Below are 20695 nucleotides of genomic sequence, written 5' to 3' on the forward strand. Positions count from 1 at the left end.
ACGTCTCCTGTTTTAATATCACATTTTCAATAGTGAAGGACAGGCAGGCTCTGCAGGATTCCAGGGAACCTGCCCTGGCCCTAGTGATATTGAAACACTACCCCCCACTGGCAGTTATGTAGTTGGAGGACTCCTGCTCAGCTTAGAGGGAAGAGTATGATTAAAATATCCCGAAGTGTGTGCACAGAAGTGACAAATATTGGTGTAGAAATTTACACCTGCCCCAAGGCAGGTATAAACCTCTGCTCCTGCATCTTTCACTAATATTTTATAAATACAACTAAGCTCCTTTTTATGTGATCTGTGCATAGGTGTTCCTGGAGTATAGCTTGGGGGGGGGGGGGGGGGGGGGGGGGAAGAGAGCAAAGCTACCGAGCGTTTGGAGAGGGGTTATTTTAGGAGGCAGTAAGTAGATCTGCGCTATCCCCCAGATTCTATAAAAGTCACCAAAAAATGCACTTGAGTAACAAGCCAATCAGTGCCAATAATTGGCTTTTTAACAAGCAAATGGCACTAACTGAAATCAATTAACATGTATGCATGTAAATTTAGGTGCATGATCCGTACCTAAATTTTACACGCATCCCGGAAAAGGAGTGAGGAAATGGGAGGGTAATTATAGGATAAGGGGTTTCCACACATAAATTTAGGTGGGGGCATTTGCACCACGTTTTCGTTGGTGAAAATGGATGCATCTAAATTTATGCGCACCCCTGCGCTTAAACAGTATTCTATAAACCGCAGCTAACTTTAGACACAGCTTACAGAATAGCCCTTAAGCGGTTTTTCCCGGTGCAGATTTTTTTTTTTTTTAGGCGCAATTTATAGAATTCACCCCTATTTGCATTGGTGACAGAGCACAGTAAGGTACCATGCCCTAACTTCAAAATGCAGTCCATGCCCATTCCCTGCTCGTTTTCTGACCTTTTTCTGCCCCCATCAACATATGATTTAGCTCTTGCTGTCATGCCGTGCTATGGCTCTGCACTAACAGTTATTACTCATTAACTCATGTGTTAACTGCTTAGAACACATTAATAAAATGACCTGAGACAACACATGCTCAAAATTAGACCTTTAAAATAGGTAAAAATTTGTGTTTGAGGATTGAGGATTTATGCTCTACCTCAGTGTTTCCCAAGCCCAGTCCTGGACAACACCTTGCCAGTCAGGTTTTCAGGATATCCACAATGAATATGCATGAACTTGATTTGCATACACCGCCTCCATGCATATTCATTTTGGATATCTTGAAAACCTGACTGGCAAGACGTACTCCAGGACCGGACTTGGAAAACACTGCTCTACAGGGTCAGGTTTGGGTGCCTATTTTATTAAAAAACATTTTTAAGAAATAGGTGCCTTTTTGGAAGTTGGATATAGGCAGCCTTTCATAAAACTACCTTCAATTTAAGTTTTTGGAATAACAAAATGCCATAATGTTAGCTAAGTAATGTTTGATGTCCCGGTTAGATTTGACTTGCTCATTTCCAGATGTTTGCTGGTCGAGGGCTTCCTCCAGCTGGAAACTGACCCTTGACGTAGGCGCCAACATTTTAAAATGAGAAGCACAGATTATACTTCCTTGGACACAAATCAAGGAAGGGCCCTTTTACTAAGCCGCGTAGTCACCTATCAGGCTTATTTTCGAAAGAGAAAGGCGCCCATATTTCGACCCAAATCGGGAGATGGGCGCCTTTCTCCCGTGGGTGCCCAAATCGGTACAATTGAAAGCCAATTTTGGGCGCCTTCAACTGCAGTTTGTCGCGGGAACGAACAAAGTTGACAGGGGCGTGGTGAAGGCGGGACTGTGGCGTGTTTATTGGCCGAGAGATACTACTACTACTACTACTACTTAGCATTTCTATAGCGCTGCCAGGGTTACGCAGCGCTGTACAAGTTTAAACATGGGGAAGGGCAGTCCCTGCTCAAGACAGCGCTCGGCCGATAATGGAAAAAAGAAGGGCAGCAGAAGTGAGAATTTGGGCCGCTTTTTTTGGACCCTTTTTTTTCACGAACAAGTCCACAAAAAGTGCCCCAACTGCCCAGATGACCACCCGAGGGAATCGGGGATGACGTCCCCTGACTCCCCCAATGGTCACTAATCCCCTCCCACCAAAAAAAGAACTGTAAAACCTTTTTTTTTCAGCCTGTATGCCAGCCTCAAATGTCATACTCCAGTCCATCACAGCACTATGCAGGTCCTTGGAGCAGTTGTTAGTGGGTGCAGTGGACTTCAGGCAGGCGGACCCAGGCCCATCCCCCCTACTTGTTACACTTGTGCTGGTAAATGGGAGCCCTCCAAACCGGCCCCAAAACCCACTGTGCCCCCCTTCACCCATAAGTGCTATGGTAATGGTGTAGAGTTGTGGAGAGTGGGTTTTGGGGGGATTTGGGGGGGCTCAGCACCCAAGGTAAGGGAGCTATGGACTTAGGAGGTATTTTAATTTTACTTTTTACAAGTGCCCCCTAGGGTGCCCGGTTGGTGTCCTGGCATGTGAGGGGGACCAGTGCACTACGAATCCTGGCCCCTCCCATGACCAAATGCCTTGGATGTGTTGGTTTTTGAGCTGGGCGCCTTCGGTTTCCATTATCGCTCAAAACCGAAACCGCCCAGCTCAAATCTGCCCAAATCCGATGCATTTGCCTGGCACCAAATGTATTATCGAAACAAAGAATGGACGCCCATCTTTTTCAAAAACACGGTCTGTCCCACCCCTTCGCGTACCCGTCCTCGGAGATAGTCGCCCATGGAGATGGGCGTTCGCGTTCGATTATGCCCCTCTATGCGTGCCCAACACACATCAATTTGGAGTTACTGCCTGGCTACAGCATGGCCCGGGCGTTAATTTTGTTTTTTTAAGCACATCCACTATGTGTGCCGGAAAATAATTTTTATTTTCCTGCGCGTGGCGGAAACCTGGCGGTAATCGTCATTCTATGTGCATAGACAATTATTTCACGGTTACTGTGCGAGACTTTACTGCTAGGTCAATGGGTGGCGGTAAGGTCTCAGGCCCAAAGTGGACGTGCGCCAATTTTTATTTTATATAAGAAAGAAAAAATCCGCCGGATGACGGAGAACTCAAAATGCCCCACGGTAAATACAACAGTACAACAAAAAAAGTGGGAGAGCGACCAAGGAAGACTCATACTTCAAATAAACCTTCTTATTAATGTACATCTTCCTGTCTTTGGCTTCCTTGGTCACTCTCCCAATTTTTATTTCGCCATATGTCCATTTTCAGTTAAAAAATAAAAAAAAAAAAGGCCGTTTTTGCAGGTGCGCTGAAAAATGGACCTGCATGTGTCCAATACACGCGTCTACACCAGCGCAGGCCACTTTCGACACACCTTAGTAAAAGGACCCTGGAGTTTGCTCAATATGTGCTTAGCACCTATGACCCTTGAAACAGAAGACTGGAAGTGATAAAGAGAAGTAGGCTACAGCTCATACCCATAAATCATATACCAGACATCTTTTGTAATGAATAAAATTGGGGGGGGGGGGGGGGGGGGGGGAGGTATATGTAGGAAGCTACACAGCAGAGTGCACTGCAACAGAATTTAAGGTACACACGTTTTATTTTCCTTGTTCTAATGAACCCTATCCAGCTTTCAGTGATCTAGTGATTCATTTCATTCCTCTTATGTTTTTGATCCACTTATCCTCTTATGTTTCTAGAATAGCTTCCCATTTTCTTGCTTGCGCAGTAAATCTAAAGCTGATCTGAATTCTTTATTTATTAGAATTGATGCTTCTGCGCCCAGGCCTGCCTTGAAAATGTAAATTGAATTTCAGTGACCGCCTAGCAGATTTAAGTTCTAGGTCTGCCACTGTTTCCCTATGCGAACTTGGACAAATCAGTTCTCTCTCCTAGTATCCAGGTTTACCCAGTTGTAATTGGGTAATAATGATTTTTCCTAGCTACTAGTTCTTTGTGGTATAATGTTACTAATTTATTGCTCAGGAGCTTAGTCAAGATTGGGAGGCGGGGATAGTGCTGGGAAGACTTATACGATCTGTGCCAGAGCCGTGGTGGTTGGGAGGCGGGGATAGTGCTGGGCAGACTTATACGGTCTGTCCCAGAGCCGGTGGTTGGGAGGCGGGGCTGGTGGTTGGGAGGCGGGGATAGTGCTGGGCAGACTTATACGGTCTGTCCCAGAGCCGGTGGTTGGGAGGCGGGGCTGGTGGTTGGGAGGCGGGGATAGTGCTGGGCAGACTTATACGGTCTGTGCCAGAGCCGGTGGTAGGGAGGCGGGGATAGTGCTGGGCAGATTTATACGGTCTGTGCCAGAGCCGGTGGTTGGGAGGCGGGGCTGGTGGTTGGGAGGCGGGGATAGTGCTGGGCAGACTTGTACGGTCTGTGCCAGAGCCGGTGGTTGGGAGGCGGGGCTGGTGGTTGGGAGGCGGGGATAGTGCTGGGCAGACTTATACGGTCTGTCCCAGAGCCGGTGGTTGGGAGGCGGGGCTGGTGGTTGGGAGGCGGGGATAGTGCTGGGCAGACTTATACGGTCTGTGCCAGAGCCGGTGGTAGGGAGGCGGGGATAGTGCTGGGCAGATTTATACGGTCTGTGCCAGAGCCGGTGGTTGGGAGGCGGGGCTGGTGGTTGGGAGGCGGGGATAGTGCTGGGCAGACTTGTACGGTCTGTGCCAGAGCCAGTGGTTGGGAGGCGGGGCTGGTGGTTGGGAGGCGGGGATAGTGCTGGGCAGACTTATACGGTCTGTGCCAGAGCCGGTGGTTGGGAGGCGGGGCTGGTGGTTGGGAGGCAGGGATAGTGCTGGGCAGACTTATACGGTCTGTGCCAGAGCCGGTGGTAGGGAGGCGGGGATAGTGCTGGGCAGACTTATACGGTCTGTGCCAGAGCCGGTGGTTGGGAGGCGGGGCTGGTGGTTGGGAGGCGGGGATAGTACTGGGCAGACTTATACGGTCTGTGCCCTGAAAAGGACAGGTACAAATCAAAGTAGGGTATACACAAAAAGTAGCACACGAGTTGTCTTGTTGGGCAGACTGGATGGACCGTGCAGGTCTTTTTCTGCCGTCATCTACTATGTTACTATATTACTATGCTTTTAATCTGCTGGCCATAAAAATATGAACATACATCTTATTTGTGTTCAAAATATTATAGGTCCTCGTTTCCAAATAGTTCTGAAAAGTAGTTTCTTATGCACTCACCATTCTCTCTCTTTTATTTTTAGCCTGGTTGTTTCCTGCTGCTCCTTTTCAGCTTCCAGCTCAGACAGAAGCAACCTCCTAGCAGTCATGAGTGCCATGAAACGCTTATTCACAACAAGCTGGCCTTATTACTCCTGAATTTGCACGTTAGATTTAATTACTCAGCCTTCCAAATCTGAGCTCAAAGTGAGTTACAATGAGCTACAATTAGTAGCTCCCTTCCCCTGAGGGCTTTACAGCCTAAAAGCTAGATTTATTAACCTGTGTTAATTATTTTTAATGGGGCCTGTTTACTAAGCATGCATATTAAATAGCAATAATGTATATTAAAGTGCAATAATGCTGTTGGGACAATGGAGCATAGAATGACTTGTTCAAAGTCTCAAGGAGCATAAGGGACGTAATTATCAATGTGGGCTACCGTTAAGCAGGGGTGGATTGCCCGTGTGGGCAACAGGACAGTGCCAGAGGGCCCAGAGACTCTCTCCCCTCCTGCAGACCACAGCCCCCCCCCAAGCCTCAATGGGCCCTCCCTGGTCCCAACTTGAAGGGCCCTGGTGGCCTAGCAGCCTCTTCGGGGGCAGGAAAGAACCCCCACACTTTCCAGCCCATTGCCGCTACTTTGCCCAGCACTGCCACATTTTCAAGATGATTGGCTGTTGAAACTTCTCTGTGGCAGTCTCACGAGACTGCCGAGACCCAAGAGACTACCACAGGAAGTGTCAGCGGCCATTTTGAAAACACGGTGACGCCAAGCAGAGCAGCAGGCAGGAAAGAGTAGGGTTCTTTCCTGCCCCTGAAGAGGCCACTAGACCACCAGGTCCCTTCAAGTTAGGACTGGGGAGAGCGTACTAGTGTGAGGAGGGAGGGGTGCAGCGAGTGGGCAGGGTGCATCCACCAACTTGGGCGAATATCTTCATAAACACACAAGTCAATGGAGAAATCATTTAGAATTAGGTCATTACTTCCTCCACCACACAGAGGCTGTTAATGTTGCCTCTCAGCATCCCTAGCCCCCCCGGTGGCTTCGGTGGTGAAAACCAGCCTAGGAATGGAAGTTGAGCCTTCTGCACAGGGTTTTCTGAGGTACCAGGCCACATAGACACTTTTCAAAAGAAATATGGCACTTTCCTTGTGTCCAGCTAGATAGCTATAATTTTTTCATCTACCTATCCATCTACTGATCTATCACCTCAGATTTCTGAAATATCTTTAAGAGGTAAATTCCTAAAAATCCAATTTCATTTTTCAAAACATTTCCCCAGTAGTAGGTCCATTTCAAATTACACCCCAATTTAACACATTCCAAGGAGGACCAAGGTATCATGCTTTACTTCCTTCCCCTCAGTATTTCCTGCTGAAAAGATTGCAAACGTTGACCTGTTTCTTTCTGAGTCCGATACAGATAATACGGTTTGGTTGCTCTTCACAAAGGCAGGGCACATCAAACACCACAAGGCAATTAAGGATGACACTTCTGTTGGGGAACATTTCTCAAAACCTGGACATTGCATCAATGGCCTTATGGTCAGAAAACTAAAAGGTAGCTATAAAACAACCTAGGAATGTAAGACATTTGCAGTTAGAATTGTAAAATACTTTGACACCCACCAGACAAGACTTAACAAGGGTCTGAGTTTTCTATCACATTGCAAACCATACAGTTATATTGCCTTGTCACTTTCTGATTACCCATCCGCCTCTCTCTGTTTCTCCCTGTCACTTCTTCCCTCACCCAACCTTTCCTTTGAGGCTATCATTAGAGTGCTTTTCATATTTCACGATACATATTTTGATTTTCTCATCTTTTGCTCATAACCAACCTGAAGAAGGGTGTGCCTTCAGAGGAACATCAAAAAACTATATTAAGTTAGTCTAATATACTACTACTACTACTTAACATTTCTAGAGCGCTACTAGGGTTACGCACCGCTGTACAAAATAACAATTAAGGACGGTCCCTGCTCGGAAGAGCTTACAATCTAAAGGACGAAATGTCAAGTTGGGGTAGATAAGTTTTCCTGAGAAGAGGTGGAGTGGTTAGGTGCCGAAGGCGATATTGAAGGTATTACCTTATTTCCTCTCTTTTGTTTTGTTCTAACTCTAGGAGTGGAAGAGTAGCCTAACGGTTAGTGCAGTGGCCTGAGAATCAGGGGAACCGGTTTGAATCCCACCTCAGCTCCTTGCGACTCTGGGCAAGTCACTTAACTCTCCATTGCTCCAGGTACAAAATAAGTACCTGTATATAATATGTAAATCACTTTGGTTGTAATCACAGAAAGGCAGTATATCAAATCTCATGCCGTTTCCCGTTTATTACAAATACAATATAAAATTGTTTTAACTCAAGGCTATCTACAAGGATAACTGCTATTAGATGACGGCAGAAAAAGACCTGCATGGTCCATCCAGTCTGCCCAAGATAAACTCATGTGTATACCTTACCTTGATTTGTACCTGTCTTTCTCAGGGCACAGACCGTATAAGTCTGCCCAGCAGTTTTTCCCGCCTCCCAACCACCTGTCCCGCCTCACATCACCGGCTCTGGCACAGACCATATAAGTCTGCCCTCCCCTATTCTCGCCTCCGAACCACCAACCCCTCTTCCCCCCACCTGCTCTGCCACCCAATTTTAGCTAAGCTTCTGAGGATCCATTCCTTCTGCACAGGATTCCTTTATGCATATCCCACGCATGTTTGAATTCCGTTACCGTTTTCATCTCCACCACCTCCCGCGGGAGGGCATTCCAAGCATCCACCACCCTCTCCGTGAAAAAATACTTCCTGACATCTTTCCTGTTACACATTCACTTATTGCTTACGTCCTTCTTCTGAACTCCTGTTGTCTATTCCTCTTGTAACTGTAGCATGACTGGATTCCACTGGACACAGTGTTTTATTTTTCTTGGCCCCCACATTGTGGAATTCCCTCTTTTCAGTTCTTCAGTCAGAGACTGGTATTATTAAGTTCAAAGCCACACTGAAAATGCACCTTTTTCAATTAGCTTTTGATGTTCAGTAGGTGCTATGGGATGCTTTAACCATGAACCTCCCTTGACCGTTTTCCCGCCGCCATTCTGTCATTGATTTCTTTCTATCTATGTTGAATTGATTGTAAACTGCTTTGATTTGTCCCCCACAGGAAGGGTGGTATATATCATCATAATGAACATGCTACATACAGTGGGGGAAATAAGTATTTGATCCCTTGCTGATTTTGTAAGTTTGCCCACTGACAAAGACATGAGCAGCCCATAATTGAAGGGTAGGTTATTGGTAACAGTGAGAGATAGCACATCACAAATTAAATCCGGAAAATCACATTGTGGAAAGTATATGAATTTATTTGCATTCTGCAGAGGGAAATAAGTATTTGATCCCTCTGGCAAACAAGACCTAATACTTGGTGGCAAAACCCTTGTTGGCAAGCACAGCGGTCATACGTCTTCTGTAGTTGATGATCAGGTTTGCACACATGTCAGGAGGAATTTTGGTCCACTCCTCTTTGCAGATCATCTCTAAATCATTAAGAGTTCTGGGCTGTCGCTTGGCAACTCGCAGCTTCAGCTCCCTCCATAAGTTTTCAATGGGATTAAGGTCTGGTGACTGGCTAGGCCACTCCATGACCCTAATGTGCTTCTTCCTGAGCCACTCCTTTGTTGCCTTGGCTGTATGTTTTGGGTCATTGTCGTGCTGGAAGACCCAGCCACGACCCATTTTTAAGGCCCTGGCGGAGGGAAGGAGGTTGTCACTCAGAATTGTACGGTACATGGCCCCATCCATTCTCCCATTGATGCGGTGAAGTAGTCCTGTGCCCTTAGCAGAGAAACACCCCCAAAACATAACATTTCCGTCTCCATGCTTGACAGTGGGGACGGTGTTCTTTGGGTCATAGGCAGCATTTCTCTTCCTCCAAACACGGCGAGTTGAGTTCATGCCAAAGAGCTCAATTTTTGTCTCATCTGACCACAGCACCTTCTCCCAATCACTCTCGGCATCATCCAGGTGTTCACTGGCAAACTTCAGACGGGCCGTCACATGTGCCTTCCGGAGCAGGGGGACCTTGCGGGCACTGCAGGATTGCAATCCGTTATGTCGTAATGTGTTACCAATGGTTTTCGTGGTGACAGTGGTCCCAGCTGCCTTGAGATCATTGACAAGTTCCCCCCTTGTAGTTGTAGGCTGATTTCTAACCTTCCTCATGATCAAGGATACCCCACGAGGTGAGATTTTGCGTGGAGCCCCAGATCTTTGTCGATTGACAGTCATTTTGTACTTCTTCCATTTTCTTACTATGGCACCAACAGTTGTCTCCTTCTTGCCCAGCGTCTTACTGATGGTTTTGTAGCCCATTCCAGCCTTGTGCAGGTGTATGATCTTGTCCCTGACATCCTTAGACAGCTCCTTGCTCTTGGCCATTTTGTAGAGGTTAGAGTCTGACTGATTCACTGAGTCTGTGGACAGGTGTCTTTCATACAGGTGACCATTGCTGACAGCTGTCTGTCATGCAGGTAACGAGTTGATTTGGAGCATCTACCTGGTCTGTAGGGGCCAGATCTCTTACTGGTTGGTGGGGGATCAAATACTTATTTCCCTCTGCAGAATGCAAATAAATTCATATACTTTCCACAATGTGATTTTCCGGATTTAATTTGTGATGTGCTATCTCTCACTGTTACCAATAACCTACCCTTCAATTATGGGCTGCTCATGTCTTTGTCAGTGGGCAAACTTACAAAATCAGCAAGGGATCAAATACTTATTTCCCCCACTGTATCTACTGTACTCACAGTGCTGGCTGAAAGGGCTGTAGCGCCCTGAGCCGGCTGTTGCCCTGGGGCCTTCCCGTCTGCATTGGCACCTTTCCCACCCCGCTCCGCCCTCTCTGCCGGCATTGGCTTATGTTTTTCAGCGGTGGGAGCATGTTGCTTCGCTATCACTGCTATGCTGTCCCCCATGCTTGGCTGCCGACACGGCTCTAGATTTAAATGTGAGAACAGAAAGTACCTGTTCTCGCTGTTAAACCTGTGGCAGTGCCAAGTGGCTGTGAAAAGAAAAGAGCACAGCTACTACTACTACTATTTATCATTTCTATAGCGCTACAAGGCATACGCAGCGCTGTACACCATACACAAAAAGACAGTCAGTCCCTGCTCAAAGAGCTCACAATCTAAATATGGAATGTTGTTAGTGGAATAGAAACATTCCATGAAGAATCTCAAATGGTAGCAACAAAATCTCAATAGTAGCAACATTCCATGTAGAATCTCAAGTAATAGCAACATTCCAGAATCTCAAATAGTAACAACATCCCATGTTCCACTGCACTAACCACTAGGCTACTCCTCCACTAGCAACATTCCATGTAGAAACCTGCCCTTGCAGATCAGCAATGCAGCCACGCAGGCTTCTGTTTCTGTGAGTCTGACGTCCTGCACGTACGTGCAGGACGTCAGACTCACAGAAACAGAAGCCTGCGCAGTCGCGTTGCTGATCTGCAAGGGCAGGCTTCTACATTACTACTACTACTGTTTATCACTTCTATAGCGCTACAAGGCATACGCAGCGCTGTACACCATACACAAAAAAAGACAGTCCCTGCTCAAAGAGCTTACAATCTAGATAAGACAGGTAAACAATCCGTTCAGAACGCTGCCGCACGTCTTATATTCCGCCAGAACCGATATATTCACATCACTCCTCTCCTCAAGTCACTTCACTGGCTTCCGATCAGATACCGCATACAATTCAAGCTTCTCCTCCTTACCTAATGCACCCAGTCTGCAGCTCCTCACTACCTCTCTACCCTCATCTCCCCCTATGTCCCCGCCCATAACCTCCGCTCACAGGACAAATCCCTCCTGTCAGTTCCCTTCTCCACCACTGCCAACTCCAGGCTCTGCTCATTCTGTCTTGCCTCACCCTTTGCCTGGAACAATCTTCCTCAACCCCTACGCCAAGCTCCCTCCCTACCCACTTTCAAATCTCTGCTTAAAACTCACCTCTTCAATGCCGCGTTCGGCACCTAACCTCTCATGAAATATAGTATTACCTACCAGACGGACTCTACACTTGTCTTTAGATTGTACACCTGTCTTTTTAGATTGTAAGCTCCTTGAGCAGGGACTGTCCTTCCATGTTAAATTGTACAGCGCTGCGTAACCCTAGTAGCGCTTTAGAAATGTTAAGTAGTAGTAGTAGTAAACAGACAGAACAAATAAGGGTAAGGGAATAATAGGTGAGGTTAAAGGACAGGGTAAGTGAGTAGTGGTTAGGAGTCAAAAGCAGTGGTAAAGAGGTGGGCTTTAAGTTTGGACTTGAAAACGGCCAAAGACGGGGCCAGACGCACAGGCTCGGGAAGTCTATTCCAGGCGTGGGGTGCAGAAAGACAAAAATGAACAGAGTCTAGAATTAGCAGTAGAGGAGAAGGGGACGGATAAGAGAGATTTATCTACAGAACGGAGTACTCGAGGGGGGGCTTAGGGAGAGACGAGAGTGGAGAGGTATTGGGGAGCAGCAGAGCGAAAATACACTTATAGGTCAATAGGAGAAGCTTGAACTGAATATGGAAACGGATAGGGAGCTGTGAAAGGAAAACACACTGTGAAAGTTGAGCCAGTGAGGCAGGCTTTTGGTGCCCTGACTCAGTGCCTCCCCTGGGTCATGCCTTAAGTTAGCTGTGTATACCCATAAAATATAGCAGACTGCCTCAGGAGAATATAAATTTAATTACTGAGCCTGGCTTCTAACCCCAAGACTTACTTACTGGTTCTGGTGCATACTGTAGAGACACCAATTTCTAATAGTCACAGGGGTTCCCTTCATGAAATGTGCAGAAAACCAACGAGCCACGGTGAAAGGAAATCTGGAAATTCAATGGCTGTGCCTAGACATGGCCCAGTATTGACTTTCTGGGTTTAACACCAGCAGCGGTAAGCAAGGTCCATAGTGGTACATATTATCAAAAAGTCAGAGTATCCTTGAATCGTGGTTTGCAGGGTGTACACATGTTCATATCTGGTTAATCCTTTATGTACAGTATATTTCTCTTACCAAGAGTCTTGGTGTAATTTAATGTAATATTCTGATTTATAGCCCACCACTTTCAGTTAGCCACTGTGCAGGTTCTTGAGATAATAAATGCTTTGTCAGGGGTTGGGTACACTACCAGAAGATTCATTTCAGGGATAGTTCCCCCTAGAAGTCTGTTCACAGATGGGGAACCCATCATTATACAGACCACGTCTCTGGGTGGAACTATACTTTGAATTCAGAAAAGATGGTACAACAAGACAGATGAATAGGGGAGGACAGGAAAGAACATCTGGAAAACGTGTGAGGCATAGGGAAGGTAGCCAGGTTGCAAAAGAGTGAGCAGAAGACAAGATATTAAAAGGTGGTAAAGCAAGGTGAGAAGACTTTCAGGAATGTCAGAGGAAGGAGGGAGAGACAGCAAATAAATGCAGTAATGTGCGGAGGGTGATTAGAATAAAGTAGAACAAATACGTTTGTTCACTGTTCCCCAAAAAAGCAAGTATAAAGGTACCACCAATACTTATATAAACACCTATGGTCATGGTATAGATGCCGCAGCATTTATAAAACAGTGTTGCATGGAGATAGCTACAGTATGTTAAAACTAGACAAAGTTAATGGGCAAGAGGGAATACATCCCAGGAAGGGAACTCCAAGAGGTTTTGATAGCTCCATTGACGGATCTGTCAATCTTTGGAGATGATTCTGGAGGACCAAAGTTGGACAGATGCCATCCATCAATATAAAAGTAGTAATAGTAAGAAGCTGATTAACTCAGGACAGTCAGGCTGAGGTTATTGGTGGATAAATGAATGGAGGCAGTTCTGAAGGGAAATAAGGCGAAGTACTTCACATGTAGCAGGTTACAGGACACAAAGCAGAATGATCTTACCAAAGATTGATTCTGTCGAAGAAATCTGATCTTTCTTTTTTTTTTTTTGCTTGGATAATTAGAGGAACAGATTGGTAGAATGTACTTGTACTTAGAATTCAGCAAAGCTGTTGACATTTTCTTTCACATGAAGCATAAATCTACTGAGCAGCTTAGGAATGGACCCCAAGGTAGTTGATTAGATTAGAAACAGGTTGAATGACAGACATCAGAGGTAGGGATAAGTAGAAATAAATTCACTCTGAGGAAAGAGGATTGCCAGTGAAGTCCCAAGGGGAAACATACTGGGTTGATTCTCTTCAATGTCTTTATCAGTGGTATTGCAGAGGATGTGTGTCTCATTGCAGATGATACTAAGACTTCCAATAGAGTGGACATCCTGGGGGAACAGACAGAACAACGAATGATCTAAGAAAGCTTGAGAAGTGGTCAAGTGCTTGCCCCTAACTTGCAGGGCAAAAAGTGAAGCTACCCAACTAGAGTACAAATTTCTAAGGGAGTGAAACACAAAGTGTGTGTGTGTATGTGGGGGGAGGGGGGGACTGATTTAAAGCCCACCTCTTTATGCAAACTTCAAAGGTCTTACTTCCTGGATTGTCCTAAAGGTTTCTTTGAAGTTAGAATGATTAAATATTTTGACACACACCAGACAGGACTTAACACAAATCTGGGTTTTATAGCCCATTATATGCATAAAATTCTACTGCTTTGTCACCCTCTTCAACATGCATCTTTCTCTCATCCACCCAGCTCACATGTTTCTCACCTTACCCACCCCACCCTCTTCCTGTGAGACTGTCATTGGAATGCTTTGGTGTTTCACTTATATGTACTGTTATTTATCAACATTTGCATATTTCTGATCTGAAGAAGAAGGGTTACCTTCGAAAGCTAATCAAAAATTGTATTAAGTTAGTCCAACAAGTTAGTCAAATAAAAAAAATATCATCTTATTTTCTTTTCTCTGTTTTATTTGACTTCTATTGATTACCTTTAAAAGTGGACTAACACGGCTACCACATCACTCTGCCAACTAGAAGAAAGATCATAAGGTAATGATCACAAGATGAAAAAAAATGGGATAATTCCTCTGAACAGGACACTGGTGAGACCTAAACTTGGATACCATGTCCAGTTGCAGTGGTCTTACCTCTGAAATGATAAAGGAGAGGTGGTCCAGCAAAGGGTTACCAAAAATAGTGTAACAAATGCACCAAAAGTCCAGATCTAAGAATGCAAATATGGAAGCCCTATAAGGATGGGATATTGAAGTAGGCAGAAGCTCTAGAAGATCTTCTGGTAGAGGTGAGAGAGGTACGAATGACGCAGGAATTCCAGAAGGCCTATTCTGAAGTAATGATGGGATCAACTGAGGGTCTATGGGGCATTCATGTAGAAGTAGATTGGGAAGGCTGAATGTACTTTAGGGTCCTCATCTGCTATCATTTTGCAGAGGTGAACAGGCAAAAAAATGTCATTTTATCAGGGCTTTTTTTGAGGTGGTACTTGGGGAAACTGAGTACCGGCACCTTTTCCATTGTCTTCAAAAACTGACCCATGGACCCCAAGTTTTAATAAAAGAGCTCAGGCTCTACACACCAATTCTGCCTTGTCATAGATTCTGTGACTGGTTGCAGGGGGCCTGGCTATTGTGGGGTGGGTCCCTCAGTGATCACCCCACCCCTGAAGGGTGGCCTGGCATTTCAGTACCGGCACCTTTTTCGCTAGAAAAAACACACTGCATTTTATTAATTTTGTTTCATTCCAATTTATTATAAATTCCATTGTACCAGTGCATTTTAGTGCATGCTCTTTTGTTTTAGCATGCACTGAAATGGATTATTGTGGACTAAATGAAATAAGGTGCACTAAAATGGATTAGTGTGCACTATTTCATGTTAGCACTAGTTATTTTGCTTTATGTGTACCACCTATAATGGAAAACAGATGATTCAAAAATTGCACATCCCTATCATATTCTAAGTTTCTATGATCAAGGTTTGGTATAAGAGGGACAGAGGTTATTTCTTAGTTTCCTAAGATAACCCTATGCTCACTCTTACTTGCTCCCATGTCTAAGAATTTTCCTTTGCGAGTACAAGCCCCAGAATGCCTTGTATTGTGCATTAAAATTTAAAAAAAATGCTTGGATTGAAAATCTCTCACAGGAATCGATGGCTTACAAAAATGTCATTGTCTCCTTAAGGTATATTATGCAACAAAACAGTTATAAGCCTGCAGGAAAGCATTACATGATAAGAAACTTTCAGAGCTGCAATGCTAAAATGCTGCTTTAGGTACATTTAAGATCATAAGCTTGAATTAAACAGAAGGAAGCATTAGCTCCTTTTGAGCACCAGTCCATGTTAGCTGATTGTGTTTTAGGCTCCTTAGAACTGTTCCCCTGCGTGTGCTGTACGTGGAGGGGCATAATCGAATGGGGCGCCCAAGTTTTCCTGAGGACGTCCTCGCAGGACGTTCCTGCGAAGGGGCGGGGAAACCCGTATTATCGAAACAAGATGGCCGTCCATCTTTTGCTTCGATAATACGATCGGGGATGCCCAAATCTCAACATTTAGGGCGAACTTAGAGATGGTCCTCCCTGGTTTTCGGCGATAATGGAAACCGAAGACGCCCATCTCAGAAACGACCAAATCCAAGCCCTTTGGTCGCGGGATGAGCCAGCATTCATAGTGCACTGGTCCCCCTCACATGCCAGGACACCAACTGGGCACCCTAAGGGGCACTGCAGTGGAGTTCACAAATTGCTCCCAGGTGCATAGCTCCCTTACCTTGTGTGCTGAGCCCCCCCAAACCTCCCCCCAAAAACCCACTTCCCACAACTGTACAACACTACCATAGCCCTAAGGGGTGAAGGGGGGCACCTACATGTGGGTACAGTGGGTTTTGTGTGGGTTTTGAAGGGCTCAGATTTACCACCACAAGTGTAACATGTAGGGGGGGGGATGGGCCTGGGTCCACCTGCCTGAAGTGCACTGCATCCACCAAAACTGCTCCAGGGGCCTGCATACTGCTGTCAGGGAGCTGGGTATGACATTTGAGGCTGGCAAAAAAAAATTTTTAAGGTTTTTTTTTTTAGGGCAGGAGGGGTGACCACTGGGGGAGTAAGGGGAGGTCATCCTCGATTCCCACTGGTGGTCATCTGGTCAGTTTGGGCACCTTTTTGAGGCTTGGTTGCAAGAAAAAATGGACCAAGTAAAGACAGCCAAGTGCTCATCAGGGATGCCCTTCTTTTTACCATTATTGGCCGAGGACGCCCATGTGTTAAGCATGCCCCAGTCCTGCCTTCGCTATGCTTCCGACACGCCCCCGTGAACTTTGGTCATCCCCACGACGGAAAGCAGTTGAGGGTGTCCAAAATCGGCTTTCGACTATGCTGACTTGGGCGACCCTGGGAGGACGCGCATCTCCTGATTTGTGTTGAAACATGGGCGCCCTTCTCTTTCGAAAATAAGGCTGAAACACACAAAGCAAAAATACTCTGGCAAACAGACAGTATTCTCCCTTAATATTAGGGACCAAGAGGAGTGCTACAGGTGCTCCCAGGGTGCTCTTGGACTGGCCTCTATGAACAGCAAAGTGAATGCTAAGAGAGGAGCAAGAACAGGTCACATGGTTTGATAGTTATTTAGAGAGCTATTTCTTAGAAATGAATGTAGAATCAGGGATGAATTCAGGCATAGGCAAACTAGGCATTTGCATAGGGTTCAAAGGTTTAGGGGGAGGAGTCATGTCAGATGCACTCGGGACTTGAGAGGCTAGTATTGCCAATGGTCTGAGTTTGTAAATTAACTGTTTCAAAGCTAGAAGGATAGCTATAGTGTCTGGAAATTCTTCAGAGTTTAGCCTTCTCTAGTGCTCCAATGCTCCACACTTCTAGTGCAGAGACTGTGGTAGGATCTAATCAGTTGAAAGGAGAAAGGAAGGAGGAACGAGCTGAGCTAGGGGCAGTTTTGTAGAGTGCAAGTGTCCTAAGGGAAACTCAGCTGCGCACCTGGCATTGGAGAGAGCCAATGAGTGTCCTGGGGGAGAGAGAGGATGTTGAAGGGAGAAGGCATAAGAACATAAGAATAGCCATACTGGGTCAGACCAATGGTCCATCTAGCCCAGTATCCTGCTTCCAACAGGGACCAATCCAGGTCACAAGTACCTGGCAGAAACCCAATTAGTAGCAACATTCCATGCTGCCAATCCCAGGGCAAACAGTGGATTTTCTCATGTTGCTTTTTCTATTTGTAAAGTTTTTTCATAGGTAAAGCTTTGTAAATGTATCTCTCAGACACACTTCCGCAGGGGTGGACTGACAGTGATCTGGGTCCCCGGTCAATGAGGTTCATTGGGGCCCCCTTTGGTCCTGCTGCCTCCGTCTTCCCCCTGCCACAGTGATGCTGGAACCTCCCTCTGCCACGGCCCAACCTTGTGGAAGAAGGAAGTTATGTCAGAAAGGAGCCGGGCCTTTGCAGAGAGATGATCTGGCGTCAGTGGCAGACGGCCAATGTAGCTGACAGTGGGGGGTTCAGAGACAGGAGCCTGGGAGGGGGAGAGAGAGGGGATGACCTGGTCCCAGACCCAGACTTGAGGACAAAGGGGAGGGAAGCACTGCCCCTCCCCCCAATGCCTGCATTTCCCATAAATCCCACTCTTTGGGCCTGTTTACCCTTAATATCTTTGATTTCTACCAGAGGCAACAGAGGGTGAAAATTACTTGTTCAAATTCTCTGGTTCTCAGCCTTCTTATCTAGAGCTGCCAAGATATCCATTTCCAGGAAGGAGATTTTTTGGCCAGTTTTACTTTTGAACATGCATCCCAATTGAGTGTGCTATTCGAAGACCCTGATTTTATCCTTGAAATCAGCACGGCAGGTCCTACAACACATTAGGAAGGGCTGTCAGAATCCAGGACTGGCCTAAAATTTCATTCCTGGAACTAGATAACCTGGCAGCACTCCATTCAGGGCCGGTCTTAGGCAGAGGCGACCAAGGCGGCCGCATAGGGCCCCGCGCCTAAGGGGGCCCCACTCAGCGTGCCTCAACTCTGCCTCGTGCCTCCGCTCCGACCCGGACCGGGACCGCATCGAGTCACTCAACCTCTCTTCAACCATAGGCAAATAAAGCATTCCTGGCATACCTTGTACACTGTAGCACTGTGCTGGATCTTTTCTTAATATTTTTCCTTATTTTCTCCTTTGTTATGAGAATTGGAACTACTAATTGTAGTGGACTTGAACTGAATAATTTCTGGGGAGGGGAGGTTTCATGATGATAGCATTGTGCTTATTATTTCAATCAGTTTTTTTGTACAAGTTTAGCTTCATTTGTCTTTATTTGAAATTTCATAAATAAAAAAAAATTCTAAAAATGGAATAATCTTATCAATGGGGTGGAGCTAGGGTGGGGCGGAGCTAGGGTGGGGGAGGAGCTAGGATGGGGCCCCACCAAATTGGTCTGCACAGGGCCCCGCACTTGCTAAGACCGGCCCTGACTCCATTCCAAACATGTGCTTGCCTACAACCCAATCAATCAATACATTTTCAATTTTTTCCCGGAGCGTCTTTTATTTGAGTCCTCTTCGCTGTTTGTTCTACCTTCTATACCCTTGCGAAGATTTATTTCTTCTGTTTTTGTATCATTTGCCTACAACCCATACCATATTCACTCACAACTCGATACTGTGGTTTTCTCTGCTACTTCTGGAGAGGTGAAATGTATGTATGTGTGGGGGGAGGCAATGAAAGCGATTGTGACTCTGGGTTAAGTGACTTGCCCAGAGTCACAAGAAGCTGCCTGTGCCTGCAGTGGGAATCGAACCCAGTTCCCCAGGACCAAAGTCAACCACTCTAACCACTAGGCCACTCCTCCACTCTATTTGCTTTTATGTTTATGCTTTTGTATACCAAATAGATCTAGAACATTTTTCCATTTTTATCTGGATTATTGTAAACTGCCTTGATATATCTGAAAGGTGGTATAACAAGTACAACGAATAAATATATATTATATTAGTGCTAAGGTAATTTTCAGTTGAATGTGAATTTTATTGGGGAGGCTGTCTGGATTTCAGATAATTAGGGAACTAAACAGGATGTAAATGGACTTAGATAAATCAAGACCAGATGAAGCCCAACTCAAATCTAAATATACCATTTCCAGTTTGGATCTTTTTTTTTTGCCATCCTTAGAACATAAGTACATAGATGTTGCCCTTCTGGGACAGACTTAAGGTCCATCAAGCCCAGCATCCTGTTTCCAACAGTGGCCATCCAAGTTATGAGTACCTGGTAAGATCCCAAAACAGTAATACATTTTATGCTGCTTATCCTAGAAATAAGCAGTGGATTTTCCCAAGTCCATCTTAATAATGGCTTATGGACTTTTCTTTTAGGAAGTTATCCAAACCTTTTCCAAACCCCGTTAAGCTAACTGCTTTTACCACATGCTCTGGCAACAAATTCCAGAGTTTAATTACACGTTGAATGAATAAGTATTTTCTCTGATTTGTTTTAAATTTACTACTTTGTGGCTTCATTGTGTGGCCCCCTAGTCCATGGATGTGAATATTTGCCAATGCACATCTATATTTAAAGTAACAGTACTGTCTTCAAATCAAATGACTACTTCAAGTGTGTGCACACATCAGCAGAAACCCCAACCAATCCAAACTAAGGGCCTTTTTCACAAAGACGCTCTAGCGATTACTGAGCGGTAAATGAGAGAAAGCTCATTCAATTCCTATGGGCTTCCTCTTATTTGCTGTATGCCTTTGTAAAAGAAACCCTAAATTATTATAAAACAAACCTGATCAAAACTGCTACTACTGAAGATTTGCAAAGATCAAAATTTTTAGGGCTCCTTTTACAAAGTTGCGCTAGTGATTCTGGTGCGGCAAATGTGACGAAGCCCATTCAGTTCCTAGGGGGTCGTCACATTTGTTGCACCAGATTCACTAGTGCGGCTTTGTAAAAGGAGCCCTTAGTTTGTTTTTCATCAGAGCTTGTTTGGACTCTGTCCCCAATTTTCTGACATTATTGTCAGTTTGTTTCACACATTGGCTTTAATAAAAAATCTTTTAATGAATTTTAGACATTTTTAACATGTATTAAGGGAGGATGGTATTAAGGTGCGGTAAAAGGCAATCTTTTACCACACCTTGATATACTAGAAGATTCAGCAACCTGCGGTATCTTAGTCCCGCAGGTTGCTAAATCCCGTGCTAAAAGAATAGCGCTGCTAGTCAACCACCTCTCAAGCAACATTATTCCAGCAGCCTGGGAGCATCGGGCTGAAAAGCCATGGTCTGATGCTCTTGGGACGGCAGTGCAATCCCCCTTGGCTCAAGCTCCCCCAATGACACCAGATCTCCATCCCCATCCCCCATAAGACTGTAGCACCCTGAAAGGGCCTACCATTTAGATCACTGAGGGTCCAGGGGTTCTTTGGGAAGAAGCAATGCTCAGTCGCTGCTGCTCAGTTAGGTGTCATCATTAAAATGGGACCCTAGCGGTAATTGCATGAGACTACCACTAGGTGGGGGGGGGGGGCGGTTAGTAAAAGACCACCATAGTAACGT

General features: G+C 45.5%; 1 protein-coding gene across 2 annotated transcripts in view; it reads right to left on the reverse strand.

Annotated features, from left to right (window-relative positions):
- Positions 1-20695, reverse strand: part of GRIA3 (glutamate ionotropic receptor AMPA type subunit 3) — a 429528-nt gene that overhangs the window by 230284 nt on the left and 178549 nt on the right. The window lies entirely within an intron of this gene.

The sequence above is a fragment of the Microcaecilia unicolor genome, chromosome 7, assembly GCF_901765095.1.
Source record: "Microcaecilia unicolor chromosome 7, aMicUni1.1, whole genome shotgun sequence".
NCBI lineage: Eukaryota > Metazoa > Chordata > Amphibia > Gymnophiona > Siphonopidae > Microcaecilia > Microcaecilia unicolor.